We start from the raw sequence: 10,036 nt of genomic DNA on the forward strand, positions 1-10,036 counted from the left end.
CTCAGATTTTCCTTTGGCCTTCACCCAGATATTCCTCTGCGATCCTCCCAGGTAAGACATACCTGATAAACAAGGGAGGAAAAGGATGGCCAGGATGGGCTGTGCCCATCAACTTAGGCTTCTGCCTGGGAGCAGATCCAGCTCTGGCTGGCTTTGTTCACAGACTCAAACGTCTTTGCCCCAGTGTTGAAGATCTAGCTGTTCCCAAGCAGAGAGGAGAGCCTGTCTTTGTCGGGGCTTTCACACTCAAGTGTCTGCTTTGGCTTCATTGCTCAAGTCAGAGCATTGCTTCCTTGGTTCACTGGGTTCACTCACTTGACTGAGGGCAAGATGCAGGCAGCAAGCTACAAATGGAGGGAGATCGAAAAAAGCCAGAAAAATCATGATTGTATCAAGGATTCTTAGCGTGTGTATCCTGAATATCTGTGCTAAGACAGGAAAAGGCACGAACAAGTTTCCCCTCAGACATGGACTCTCTGAGACTTAGAGCATAGGGTTTCAATCTTCAGGCTAAGTTGCCTGCTTGCTAAGGCAGCAGGACTCCCCAGTGGCCCATCCCAGATACAGAAAGCAGTATGGGGTAGACGGAGCCCTTCTTGCCTGGCTTAGCTGATTGCCTGCTGCTCCCGAGGAAAATGGAAAGGCTCCATTTCTTTACTCAGATTCGAGCATGAATTTAGTACCAAAACCCAGAGGTGCTTCAGGCAGGATTGCCTGAGACCTACTCTGTGCTAACAGAGGCTGTAGACTGGGTGATGGCCCCGGGCCCAGAGCAGTAGTTTGGGAAGATCACCCATGGTAACAGCTAGGGAATGAGTCTTTTCTAGATGCCAAAATCTCACTGCACACTGGAAGGAGAGAGAATCTATAAGTAATCCCCTTTAGAAAAACATTGACTTCATGTTCACAGAGGTTCTTGGTAGAGACGTCAAGATCAGGTCTGAGGAGTCAGGAGCTGCATCCTGTGAGTGAGGTGTAGAGATACAGGTAAGCTGGATGCCTCTGTTCCCGGGTGAGCCCTTCCCAGCTCCATGCATCCTATATCCACCATGTTGGTCAAGAGGAAGCCTTTCAAGGCATTGGTTTCCTGATCTGTACAATTCGGCATCGACTTCACCAGCTTTATGGAGCATTCGTAAAAATTTAAACAATCTCCATTATCACAGAATGAATGTTCAAGGAACAGAAGCTGTGGTTGCCACAGCCTCCGGCCTGCTGAACCCTCAAGCATCTGAGGAAAGCAAAGCAGCAAAGGATGCTGGGAGTGGAGGGCCTCCCCCACAGACACACCCACCCTAAGGCCTCTGTATGAGCTTCCTCAGGAGTTCTGAGGAGTCCTAGAGGGGAGAGAACTCTGGAGCTGCAATGATCAGTTAAGAGAAAAAGAAAAGCTCTCTTTTGTTTGCCAAGTTTCATATTCTACTGAACTGAACTACATAACCCCGTGAGCCTATGAAGTTCTTTGAGCACAGCCCCCACCCTTGCTACTCTCTCCTTCCATCTGTAGATGCATGCAACCAAAGGAGGTGAGTTTTGATCTCACATCATCCTGGAGACTGGGGCGAAAGTGAAGCTTGGACAGAGACCATCAACAAGGACAGAGGGTGAGAGCCACTCATAACAGTGCCTTCTCAGCAGGAACGCTCACACCAGGAGCCCCAATTCTCCAACCACAAGAATGCAAGGATTTGATGGGAGCCACTTGGATGGATGGTCCTTAGGTTCCTGCTTCCCTTTCTGATGCAGAGTCCTGGGCCTCCTGGAAGTGGATGGAGAGGGTTTGGAAGGCACCCTGGAGTCAGCAAGAGATGCAGAGCTCAGAGAGATCTGATCCCCGCACCAGCTTTGTTTGCAGTTCCTAATGTAACTAGGGCCTTAGAGATAGACAGGGGGACAGCTCTGGCCACCACAATAGAGAAGACAGGCATGAGCGACTAGGCGCTCACAGCTACTCTCTGGGCCACAACCAGTGGCCAACAAGCTGTGGCATAGAGGCCAGAGAAAATGGAGCAGAGGGACATACAGTTCCTGGGTAGAAACCTCTGGAGAAGTATGAAGACGTTTGCATATTTGCCAAACCGTTTGCAAGGCCTTGAATATGCCAGGTTAGCAGTCCCACTACAGAAATGCCCTAGGAAGTTTGATTCTCCCAGGACTGTGACCCAGGGCAGTGTCCTGCCTCTCTTGGGGGTCTCGTGAATGCCTCATGGCTGATGAGCTGATAGGGCTTTCAGAGAGGCTTTGAGAGATGGGTGGAGATGAGTACAGTGGTTTATTCTGAATTTCAGGATCGGGGTGCTCATTCCCAGCACAGTGTAGAGGTTATCAAGCCAGAGTGAGAAAGCCTTGTCCCTCTGGGTACTCAGTATGAATATTCAACTCCAGGCTCTCAGGCAGATATTGGTTTGGGGCATTGTATGCATTTCATGCCCTCAGCTCAAGTTATTCTGGACCCCCGCCCAGTAGGTAAGCTGAAGGCTCAGGCTAGACATGGGAAGAAGAATTTGGAGGGGGGAGCAAAAAAAAGCCCCCCAGACACAAGGGCCAAAGATGACTGGCATAGAGATGGAGAAAGCAGTTAGAAATGAGAGGAGAAATTGCCCTGGCCCACAAGTCCCCAACAAAACAGAGGGCACATTGCAAATGAGAGACAACAGCCGGCCTGGTCAAGGGGATGTTTTTAAGCACGGAGAAAGGAATGCAGTGTGGTGGGCAGATAAAAGGGCCTTTTAGGGAGCCGCTCTCACACAAAAGCACCTCTGTGGCTTCAAACAAGAGGGCCTGCCTGTGAGCCTCCAAGGTTTCCTAACCCAAATGTGCCCTTACTGATGTGGTTTGGAAATTAACCTGGCTTTTCTTCCCACTGCTGCTTTACATATTAATTAAAGTGTTTTCCTCAGGATCGCCTGCAGGCTGGCGAGATTCTACACAGACACTGAGTTTCTGTGGCTTCCAGCCATGTGTGCGTGTGTGTGTGTGTGTGTGTGTGTGTGTGTGTGTGTGTGTGTGTGTAGCTCCCTCTGAATTCCTCATTACTACAGACACCTCACCCCTATGAACTGTCTCAGGCTCGCCTGTGGCCTCCCCTCTAGGGGATGCATGGTACAGATAGCTGAGCAGGGGACATGCCCCCTACCTCCCAAGGAACTGCTACAGCCCACTTCCCTCATTCCTAAGTCTAGCTCTTCCTCAATTTTTCTTTTTCTCTTCTTCAGCAGCGCTTGGGAGACGGTGCACAGGACTCACAATGTAAGAATACATGGCTTGCTTTATTTCCTGATTTTTGAGGGAGTCACGGTAGCTCCATATTTGGAGAGCATAAAAGATCTGGCCCAGGGATATGTGCAGTCACATTGCTGCCTGAGCAACCATCAAAGTCTGTCCTGGTTGGAAACTCAGCTTTTGGTAATGGAAGGTTCACTGTGGTAATAAGGGTGTAACCCATCTCCCATGGTTACTCTTCCTTTGAGGTCCGCACAATAAATGCATCTGCAACCCAAGGATAGCAGAAGGGCGTAGAGGAGTCCTCCGGTACTGGGATCATGATCCTTACAATGTCATGAGCCCCTTGGGTTATCTTAAGCAAACGTTTATTTAGTATTACAGGGAGTCCATTCGATATAAACCGAAGGACAGGCCAAGAGTAACAGTTTGTACCTGAAATCCCAGAACTTGGGAAGCTAATGCAATTGAAGTTGGCCAGGGCTATGTAATAAGTTCCAGGCTAGCCTGAGCTATAAAGCAATAGCTTAGCTAGTCTCAAAAAACAAACAAACAAACAAACAAACAAGGAACAAAAAAGAAAAGAAAACAAAAGGCAACTCTAGAAATGACTGGTAATCTGCTACAGGGCAAGTTGACCTCATATACCGAAGAGTAGGTTAGTCTAAGATGTGTGTGATGGAGTTCCAACTTGTAGAAAGAGACATCTGTCCTGCAATGGGCATGAGCCTTGCATCACATTGAGGCCTTGCACCTGCTGGAAGAGAAACACCCAACTTTTCCATTGCACGAGGCTAGCAAAGTATTCCGTGAGGACTTGGTCTGTGCACAAGCAAGAGCGAACAAAGCTTAGCCAACCACTCGGGTCAAATTCTGACCTGAAAGAGTCAATAAAGCCAGCCAGGCAAACAAACACCTATGACCCTAGGAGTAACCCATGCTTAACAGAACCAAGCTCTGCATCTCCAGGGAAGAAAAATGAGAAGGCCCTGCTTTCTGACTGGTGTTTACCATGCGGACACGAAGGGGTTAATTACAACCTAAATTCATCATAATGAGAGAACAGACATGTAGGGAAAGGTAGCCTCCTGCTTCCTACACACCAGCCAGCCCCCGGGGAATGTGTCTTTTACATGGCTATGTCCTGTGTGCTGTCCTGTGGCCCTTTTCAGACTCACTCAATTATGGAAAGCTCATGATGGCCTTCATATGAAAGCCCAGAATATAGCTTACAATGGACGAAAGGGCTGAGAGATCACATGTGTCCACACAGAGCCTCAGCTTCCGAGACACACACACACCATCACCCTCACCTCCCCACCCCCATCCTGCACCCAACCCCCACCCCAGCCAAGCTGACTGCTGGAGGCAATCAAACTGTGAGGAATGCACAAGAGGCAGAATGCTGCACCCCTTCCCTCTGAGGGCCCCAGCATACCCCTCCCCAGCACTGAGGTCCAAAAGAACAACAGGATATCCAGGGCAGTACCTCCCTCAGCATGCCTGTCTGCTTGGACACAAAATTTAAGACAGAGCAGGATTAGGTTATCATAGAAAAAAAATGTCATGAACTGAGTTAACCGAATCCTCTAACAGGGTTTGGCTCTAAGGAAGAGCAAATCCCCACCCACAGAATAGCTAAAGGCTGTGAGAAAAGGCAGATCTCCTGTCTAGTGCCCTCCCAGGATCCTGTACGGCAGAGGGCATGGGACTCCCCAACCCCAAGACTACCTACTGTGATACCTCCTGGAAAATAAATGCCCAGATAATGTAACACGAAGCTAGCAAAGTAATCAACAAGTGCCTACTATGTGCACACACAGAAGAGGAACAAAGCTTACCCAACCACACAGGTCAAATTCTGATAGGAAAGAGACAATGAAGCTAGTCAGGCAAACATCCAGGACATTCAGCAAGTGACAGATGTTCAGCAGATAGAAAAGAGCAAAGGAGTCTATGAGACAGAGGTGTGGCTGGAGTTTCCACTGTAAACGAGTTAGCAGGGTTTTCCTGAGAACCATTTTAGAATTACCTACAATAATCTTAGTTGATGACTTGGGAGGTGATTCCATTAAATGCCTGGGGAAACATCTATGAGGAAGGAAGTTAGCCCGGGAGACGGTGGGATCTCCTCCACCTTGCTTGAGGAGTCTCGAGAGGGCTTGTAGGGCCATGGCGGAAGTGGGGTCAACTCTATAGCATGCTGGCCATGACAGGAGAGCACAGATAAAGCCTAGCTCTGAAGGCAGAAGGTCATCCCGAGGGCAAGGGGAACATCCTGGTGGGAGCAGGGACAACAGGGATGGAGAGCATGAGAGATGGCTATGGGTTGTCATGGAGACAGCAGTGTCAGCCAGAGGTCCGATCCGGGCAAGCTGGGATGAGCTAGGAATGTCCTCAGGCCATGGTCAACAAACTGTCACAGCTGGCCTGTTGGCCGGTGCTGCTGACATGCAGCGAGGCTAGAGGTAGGGCCCCAGGGTGGGTCATGTGGAAAAGGAAGTTGGATCAAAGGGTATCCTGAGCTGGCACTGACCCTCTCAGTGTCTCCACAGCCTGCAAGTCGAGAGGCTACTGGAACGGGTGTGTGCTGCAGCTTCCCAGAGGGGCTATGTAGAATGGCAGGGGCATCGCTGTGGGTGGATCCATGGCAGGATCAGAACAAGCAGATATGTTCTCAGCAATTGGTCTGCATGGGGTTGAAGGAAAGAGAACATCCCAAGGAGCAGTGTGTAGTGATGGGGTGGAGAGGCCCCTGGGTTTGGGATGTAGGGATTCTCCACTTCCATGCTCCCAGCTGCCATCTGATTCTGTCCCCTGTCACAGAGCAATCTGCTTAGTGAATCAGTGAATGGCCTTCAGGGCTCCTTCTTGGTCATTTGAAAGCTTGTCACTTATCATCAAATCAGTGACTCCAACAGAAGACCTCTACCTCATGTGGATGGGTGATCATGGCAGAGGTATCAGATGAATCTAGCATCAGTCCTTGAGGGTCTGTTTATGTGGGAGAGAGGTCAGAGTTTGTCTTTGCCACAAAAGGAGCTGTCTGCAGTCTTAACCTATTCAACTTCATTTAATTCTTCATCAGTTAAGCTTTTGCGAGTGTTATAAAGAAAAAGCTGTCTACCCTGTAGGTTAAGGCAGCTGGAGGCTGAGGCAGGAGGATCGTGCGTTCAAGGCCAGCATGGGCTGATGGTTTAGTGATAAGAGTACCTGTTTAGGGTCTGTGATGTCCTGGGAGAAACCCTAGCACTGGAGGAAGAGAATGGAGAAAAGCTTGAGGCAGACTAGGAGCTGCTGCAGCCTGATTTCCAAGGACTTCATCTTGATTTACAGACAGGCTAAGGGAACTCAGTCTGCTGCTAACAGAGAAGTCAGCAATAAAACTATCTGCCCAAAGACACACCAGCCTGGGTTGATTCCTAGTGTCCCTTCCTTAGTCTCTGTATTGATGCCCCTAAGGTTTAAAGCAACCCGTGCTTAGAGAAGTTCACTGGCCATGGAGTTCCACGTAGATGTTTCTTCCTTAATTTACAGAGTGGTATTTTACAAATAAAAACGAGGAGTTCTTATTGTCTAAAAAATCAACAGAGAGGAGGGCTAGGGAGATGGCTGGCTAAGGACAGTCTCCAAAGTGTGAGTCCCCAGCACCCACATAAAAGTTGGGTGTAGTCATACTGCCAGTCACCCCAGTACTGGGGGAGTAGAGACATGCAGACAGACCCTCGGGGCATGCTGGCAAAGCAGCCCAGCTGAACTGTGAGCACCAAGTTCAATAAAAGATTCAGACTCAAAAAATAATGTTTAGCAATTGATCACTACACACACACAGAGAGAGAGAGAGAGAGAGAGAGAGAGAGAGAGACAGAGAGACAGAGAGACAGAGAGACAGAGAGAGAAGAGACAGAGAGACACAGAGAGACAGATAGACAGACTTCTTCCCATTCTTCAATAACTTGTAGTACGGACCATGCTGCAATTAAACGTCTCACGTATCTACCTGTTCTTAAATAAAAAGGAAACATTGTTTCCCCTCCCCAAGATAGCTGGTAAGGGCTCTTAACAAAAGGCTGGCGCTTCAGAGTAGAAGCAGCGGCGTGAGGCCCCTTTAGGGTGGGTGCTTTCCTTAAACAGTCAAGAAGCCAACCATCTGGCCCTGTATCCTGACTGAGTCACCAGATAAACATCCATGAGTGGAGGCTCTTGGAGGGGCCTGGCTGAAAGCTGCTCTCCCGAGGACTCCGTGCTTCAGGTGTGGCTATTGACTCAAGCTTGAGCAGGTTTTCAGTCACGCCTGGGCCCTTCCAGCTAACTTTCTCTGGAGCAATGGGATGTGAGCATAGGGCAGGGTGAAGCAGAAAGACAGGGTCAGCATCCTGAGCCTGGCAGCTTGGTGTCCTGTCCTAGGAGAATGCCAGGCAAGAAGTCAAAAAGTTCCTGTCAGCTGCCCTTGCCTTCCACTGGCCTGCCTGGGGTGTCCGGAGGCGAGTTTACTTCCAGAGGAAGGCTGAGATTTAGATCTCAGAAGGCAAACCCAGGCAGCAGTTGACTGGAACAAGATGGGAGACACACACTTGACTCACACTGAAGGCATTATGTGAACTTTTGACTGCCAGGGAGGAACTGCATGTGCCCACCCTGTCTTCAAAGCCTAGGGGAGTGTACCCACTTTAATAACTCCCAGGAGGAAAGCAACACAAAGGGAAAAGGCTCTGGTGGAGAGGGCCCAAAGCTGGCCTTGCTGTGGGCCAGGAGGACAGAGGAGCTCAGAGCTGGATCAGCCACTTGACCGGACGTGGCCGTGCCAGGCAGCGCAGCCGGAAGCAGGAGGCGAGGACACTGAGCCAAGAGCTTAATGTCTTCAGAAAATGGCCCAGGCGGGAGGAAGGCGGACGTCTGCTCTGAGAGCAGTAAACAAAACCCTGGCCACTGGCCAGCGAGCTGCTGCAGGCATGAACCGAACAACCCTGAGCTGATCCTCGAAAGTCCAGGAGCATCCGTGCGGCTGCAGTCTGTCCGTGGGCCTGCAGAAGCCATGGCAGTGAACCCGCACTTGCTTGGCATCAGGACCAGACTCTGCCCAGGCCTGGCTGAGAGGGCACGGCAGGGGACGGAGAGCCAGTGATAGATGGCTTGGGCAAAGCTGACCCAGGGACCAGTGGTGGAAGAGAGAGAAAAGCCATGGTTTTCACCCAGGAGTCACATGGGTGAAAACATGGCAAGCCTGTAGCTGGGTGCTTGCCCATGGGACGGGTCTGTCCCCTGCTGACAACATGAACAGAGACTTCTGAAGTTCTCTCCTTCTTGGGAGCAAAAGGGCTAAGTAAATTTGTTCTTGTACAAACAAGAGGGGCATGAAGGTGGAGTAATGGCATCAGCCACTTAGTCTCTGCCTGGCAGTGAAGCTGCTCACCCATTCCAGTGCCACAGCTCTGGGACAGCATTGCAGTATCAAGCAATGGGGGTGGGGGGGTGGGGGGTAGGGGTGGGGGTGTGGAGAGAAGCTGGCAGGAGGGATGGCTTCCTCCTGACTTGGGCAAGTATGTGTTCAGCATTGGCTATGAAGGTGGTTTCTCCTTCTTCAGGCATTATGGAACTTTCCAGAAATGTGACAGATGATTAAGCTGATGACATTTGCATCAGTAGATGACAAGAATGCAGCCTGGTAATTTGAAATTGACAGCGTTGGGACATCATCAGATCTCATTTGTATGGGTCCAGCTCCTTTGCTCTCAATGTCATCAGAAACCTTCCCAGAGATCCACAGTGACGGGCACACATATGGCATTCTGCCACAAAGACCTACCTGGCCACACACAGGACATGAAGCACCAGGGCTTGAAGCACAGCAGGTCAGCCCTAGAAGGACCAGTGAGGCCAGCATTCCTACACTGTCCTTGGATGTGCATAAGTGAGAGGCAGAAGGCTCCCTTCCAGTCTCTGCAGCAGTGCTTGGTCACCAAGGTAACCAAGCCCTTTAGATCAAGCAGGGGAGCAGAGAAAGCTGGTCCCCAGGATTTTGCTGATGCCTGGCCCTCCACCTGTATATGGGATATAGGTGCTACATGTGTGCTTTGCTGCAGAACATACTGTCTACCCAAAGGCCTAAGTCTGTCTGTGGCGTGCCCTCAGCCTCAAAACAGTCCCGCCTCCAAAGAAAAACCCTCAAAGAAAGTGTCTCCTATTTTCTGCTTAAGGTTGACTTTCCTCCTCTGGCACCCCTCATCCACACCAAGTTACAAAGTAGAGAGCACTCATCACATGGATGGACGGCAAACATCAGTCATGCCTGTAACTGCCTCCCGCCGGAACATGGAGGCTCGACTGGACAGCTGTGAAGAGCAGAGTGGTAGAGTGGAAACTCGGTCCTCGACCTCCTTCCTGCCTCTTTGACTCGTTGAGCATGTGCCCACCTCAGTGCCTTGGCGCTTCCTGCCCTGCTCAATGATGCGTCCCTTCCTCTTGTGCACACAGCAGACAAGCAAGCATGCTGTGTTCCCCCTGTCTTCTACTCAAGCTCTGTTCTCTGACTGGACCCCAGCTCTGCCTCCTCCTCTCCAATGCCACAGTGATGCTGCACAGGGAGCGGGGGCTGAGGGGCAGGAAGGGAAGACCAAACATCCCAACTCACCCTGATTGCATCTAAAGGTAACCACCATTTGCAGCCAAGGGACCCTAACACACTTCCTTTTCCTGTGTCTCTTCAGTGGGAGAGCCTGAAAGGCTTCCAGATTCTTGTGAACTTTTACTAACCAAGGTGGTTGTATGAAATCTGTGGCCTCGTAGAAAAAGAGACAAAAAAAAAAAAAACAAA

This window comes from Mus caroli, chromosome 8, assembly GCF_900094665.2.
Source record: "Mus caroli chromosome 8, CAROLI_EIJ_v1.1, whole genome shotgun sequence".
NCBI lineage: Eukaryota > Metazoa > Chordata > Mammalia > Rodentia > Muridae > Mus > Mus caroli.